The following is a 5,810-nucleotide window of genomic DNA, read 5'->3' as shown; positions in this document are numbered from 1 at the left end:
GTCATTTTCAGCCATGTCTTGTATGTCCATAATCAGTGTCGCAAACTCTCTCACATATTCACAAATTGTCTATATCTGTGTTAATCCCCTCAACTTTTTCCACACATTGTACTCCACATACTTTGGAAAGAATGTTTTCTTCAATTCTTTCTTCAAGTCCTCCCATGTTTTGATGGAACCTACCTCCGTCAACAAATTTGGATTGCCACCATAATTTGGCATCATCTGCAAGATACATCGATGCCATAGAGACCTTGTCATTTCAAGAGTAGATTGCATCACCCTAAAGTATTGCTTTATATCGAAAAAGAAATTCTTCAACTCTTTGGCATCCCTAGTTCTCCCATATCACTGAGGTTCAGGTTCCTTGACTCTTTGACTTAGATCAATAAAGCTCAAACCCATATTACCCACAACAAGTTGAATCAAACTGACTTGAGCTTTCAGTTCCTCGAACCCATCCAACATGGAGCGGATAACATCTTTTTCCTCTTCCTTGAGTTCCTCAAATGACTTTGAGAGTTTTCCATGAGCTATCTCAATCACTCTAATTCGATCCTCTTAAACTATCCCAACTTTTAGTGTCCACTTTGGTTTCCAGCTATTCAATTCTATTCTAGTCTCTCGTCCCACTAGAATGTGTCCCAACCATTATCAATATCCAATAAGCAACACTGTAAAACAATAATAATAAGTAAGTACCCCGATGCTTAGAATCAAAATTGTCACAACATAAAATATCCAGCACCCTTGTGCCTCAGTGTAAACAACACAAATAAATATTCCTGCACAAAGATTAAAATAATGCTCTTCTATGCTACACAATGTGAGCACGCCTACAAAACATTATAATTAAGTGCCACCACGCATTTCTCAACATTAAGCGCCCCTTGCACAAATGTCTAACAAACACCTCCATGCTACACAAAATGAGCTCCTCTGCAAAACATTATAATAAAGTGTCACTTTGCATTTGCCAACATTAAGCACCCTTTGCGTAAACATCCAACAAGCACCTCTGTACTATAAGGACATGCGCCTCAGCGCAAATAACAAACAAGCACCTCTATGCTAAAGGAACATAAGCCCCTACGCGAAAACACAACTATACGCCCCTGCACAAATTTTGTAATTAAGCACCTCTGTGCCAAAAGAATATGTTATATGGTACACCTTAATCTATGGTATTTTTCATGCAAATCCTAAACAATATGCTATATGCAACACAATGCAAAACAGAATGCTTAAGAGTACGCTTAACAACATGCAATTACAACTATGCACATAATGCTAATAAATGACATGATTGGGGAGAACGAGACTCCCCTAAGTCAGTTTCCTTGGGTTTTTTTGTGAACTGGTAGTAGTTGGGAAAATTTGCTTGGATGTTATTTTCTCCTTCATTAAACTTTTCATTTTAACATCGATGGATGTTGATGTGGCATGCACCACAATAGTACCGAGAATTATGAGATTAACATTCTTAGTTTGTTCGGGTGTGGTAGTGTCCAGGTTATCCAATTTTTCCAAAGCGTTTCCCACAGTAGTTTCAAATGAGCCCTTGGACTGATTCGTAGTGGCTTGCTGAATCTCTTTAACATTTGACTGGCAATTTTTGCATAGTCAACAACTTTAGCAACTTCCGCAATAAGAGTATGCATTTAAGTTCTTTGCACTGAATCAATATCGATGTCTCTAAGCTGGCTAGCTACCTCCATTTGCTTCACATATTTAAGCATATTGGTTACAAGTTGGACTGTATCTAACTCCTGGCGCTATGCTATTGCAGCATCCTATGCAACAGTGTTAGTGTTCAAATCCAATAGCTGCCTTGTAGCAGTTTGCTCCTAGTTAGTAGTTCTCTCTTTATTTCTCTTGGCTAAGTGTCTCAGTGGTATCCATAGGATTATCACTGTTAGAACCAACTGTAATGACATCCGTTAAAGCGTTTGAATCTGCCTACTTTTTCTCCTCGATTCATTCTTCTTTTTCAACTTCATCAGTTTTGGTCTCGGTGTCTATGGTGTTCACTCCAGCATCAGACTTCGTTGATGGGACCTCCTCAATTCTATCAGAGTTGTCAGTAGCATTGGACACATGCAATTGAGTCAGATCAGCTAGAACACTTGTAGAAAATTCTAGAAAGACGAATTTCCCATCCTTGACCTTGTTGATAATTTTTTCAGCACAATATCCCTAGCCTTAGCATACTACCAATATTGTACTTGGGTTGAATGCATTTGAGACTGAAGATGGATAGTGTAGCTTAGCATGGACATGATATTGTCCTATCATGCTACCATGGATGCCATAGCATTTGGCAGATCAAAGGGTTGATTCACATGTTGTAGTTCAGAAGTTTGGCCAACAGCGAGGTCTGGCTTACTAGTCTTAGGCATAGAGGATTATGGTTTGAGTCCTTCCTTTAGAAATGTTCTCTTGATGATAATGATTGTTATAAAATTCCTATTCTCGGTAACCTGATCAGGAGGCAATCTATCCACTTGTGTTTTATGCCACAGTGCAGTGATGAGAGACATAAAATATAAATAACCATTAGCCTTTTGGCTACAAGAAAAGATCTCAGCAGAGATGATTCAACCAACATCAATACACCTACCCATCAAAATGGAATGCAACAGTAAAATCCTATCCCTGGTAATGGTGGACAAATGCATGGTAGGCATTAAACGAGTTCAAATGATAACGAACTATACCTGGGCTTCTCTTTTTAAGTCCAATCGATGCATGGTATATCCAACAGAGGTAGATTTAATCCAAGTCTTTCCCGACAAGCCCTCACAACTTGCTCCAATTCCTCGGTTGTGAGGTTGTTGACAAATTTGGTGTGCTCACACATACCCTCTATAAGCCCGAGCAGGTTGTTGATCGTTGCACCCCACCAATGAACCAGTTTCTCTTGTACAAACACTAGGGGGCTTTTCTTCATGCATCAAGTTGTTATAAAACTCTTAGACCCAGTGACGATTGATTTCACCAAGATGAGAAAAAAAGTTCCCCATTTCATCTTGGTGATGATATCAGTAACATAAGCAAAAGGTTTCAAATCATCGGCAGTGGATAAATCGAAACCTTTCTCATTGAAAAACTCTCGAATAGCAATGTCTTTAGAGTAATGCCGATACTGCTTAGCTTCCAAGAATTGTATGGGTTCATCAGTGAGGTCGAAAGCGGAGAATTCAGAAGACAGGTGAAACACTTGACATTAACTTTTTTTCGTTTCCATGGTATAGGTAAGAAATTACTTGAAGTCAAATAGGAAAAGGTAAGAAAAAGGAAGAGTCTTGGAAGAGAAAAAAATGGAGTCTTTGGAAATAAAGGATGAACAACTATGGGAAGAAGATTAAAGGTAAAATGAAATAAGTGTGAGTAAATGTTAAGGTTGGAACATTAAAGGGTGGAGTGTAAAGGTGTAAAAAAGAGGGATTTTAAAATTTAAAATAAAATTATAAGGATAAAAAATGGATGGTTAGGATATGCTAAAGTGGACGGTGGATATGAAAGGGGTAAAAATAAGTGGAACAAGGTTGTCACTTTCGGACATACAACACTAAACTAAAAACAAAGTACCTACAAAAGAAAAATAACTAATTTAGTAAATAAAAATGAAATTCAAATGTAAACAGTTACTCCACGGTAACGGCACTAAAAACTTGATGCTGATAATAATACTACAACAAAGTGCAAGCATACACTATCGTATCAATGTAATAAAAGTGGATGCACTAGATGCATCAGATGTCGAACCCATAGAGAGCAAGGTTTTACACAAGAGTTATTAAATTGATGAGAAAATAACATGCAATCGGAGCAAGTATCAAAAGGATAGAATTCAATGAGAGAAGGTCCAGGTCATGCTACAACATCGAGTATAGCCCAGAGTCAACTATTGAATGGTGTGAAATGATAAAAGGGAGCTTATGCTATAATCATTTACTTAAGTTTACTACAAGGTATCTAGTATAGATTACACTTAACTAATCATTCAAAATTAGCACTAACTATATCAAACGATCAATTTAGTAAATATGCCAAATGCTTGGCAGCATACATCTCAATATGCAAATGTTTCTTGCAATACCAAGGCCACAAAAGTAGTACGAGTATCATCATGTTTATTTCTAAACAAAATGAGCAACAAACTTGAACAATAAACCTCTTTCATCATTCATAAGTTAAAGGCACAATATGATAAATTCAAAACATTCATAATAGAAAAGCATCCAACCAAACAGCTAAGTTTAAAACAAATATCATCCACAATAACAATATTCAAACTATCATATTACTCCCCTATCTCAGGCAGAGGACAAGTGTAGTTGAAGGGATCTTCTCGTTGACTGAAAATGCTACTCGGCGAAGGCTCTTCCTCGAATGTTGCAGCACTTCCGAGATGAGCAACTATGGAAAATGATGATAATATTTTGTGGAGAAGGGAGGGCGAAGATCTAATGCCAAAATGAGCGAAGTACTACCCTATTTATAGGTAAGGGGTGCCAAATCCTCTCCAATGAGAGTTTTTCATGTTGCAGACACTGATAGGTGAGGATTACAATAGTCCCAACCAGTTTTCCTATTCCATAATGTTCTGTTCAGCCACAGTGAGTCATCACTTGTTCTAGTGTCCACTCCAATGCTGCAACATTTTGCACTTTTTTCAGCAAAAAAAACTAAAAATCAACTCAAGTTAACCAAATTCCTAATAATGCAAAAATATATGCAATTAAGATTAATTTAATCCTAAAATGCTTTTAAACATGCTTAAATTCAAGTTAAACCTAAGTATAAAGTGCTACAATGACAACTCTTTTGGAGAGTTATCATCTGCCACAAACCATTTTGCTTTGATACCAAGTGTCACGGAAATATTTTTCAACTAGGTTTTTAGCCCTTGCGATACTTGAAAATAGACCCTTCCCAAGCCAAGTTAGCCTTAATCCTTTATGATCTACCCAAAAAATAACCACACGAGCATTAGTAATATAGACATTGTAGAGTTTGGCCCAACTCAAGGGTCAAGACCTTAGGATGTATCGGATGCACAACGCTGACCTCGGTCTTCCCGTTGGGAAAAAGAGTTTATTATTAAAAAAGTATCGAATTACATTGCCCATACTCACCCCCACACCATTGGTTAGGCCGTAGGGGCAGCCCTCGATGGTGTGTCTACACACATACCTTTACCTGTAGATCAATCCAAACTTTGTCGACTATCCACCCTCTACATATATGTGAAAACAAAATAATAGAAAATTAAAATTCCTAAAATGAGGACAATTTATTCTACCCATGTTCCTTACCTAGAAAACATTAAAATGCTTGAAAATAAGACAAGCTTATTTTACCCTGCCAATAGGTCTTATACATGGTCTACTATGACGTACCTACTCGATCGTGACCTGATTCAAGGGATGGCCATGCACTAGGCACGTCTCTGTCACTGTGGTGAACCTAACATTTGTGTTTAGATTGTGAAATGTTTTACTTATCTTGGTTTAAATTATGACATAAAAAGGAAATAATTATTTCAAATGTATAATTATGCCAATTTTTTTAATTTCCACGTTAGCACTTCCGTCAAAATTTAGCGGCAAGTGGCTTGATTAAAACCATTTAAATAGTTTTGTGATAATACTGATAAAATTAAAAAAAATGATGGTCATATCGACATCAACCTCATAGTTAGGTGGTCATTTTAGTCATTTACCCTAGAATGTATAGAGTTACATGAAAGCTTATATTAATTTGAATGATTTAATTTAATGAAATTAAAGGTCTACGGCCTATAT

The sequence above is a fragment of the Hibiscus syriacus genome, unplaced genomic scaffold, assembly GCF_006381635.1.
Source record: "Hibiscus syriacus cultivar Baekdansim isolate YM2019G1 unplaced genomic scaffold, ASM638163v2 tig00003126_pilon, whole genome shotgun sequence".
Lineage (NCBI taxonomy): Eukaryota > Viridiplantae > Streptophyta > Magnoliopsida > Malvales > Malvaceae > Hibiscus > Hibiscus syriacus.
The sequence above is the reverse complement of the archived record's forward strand: the minus strand, read 5'-3'. Positions refer to the sequence as shown.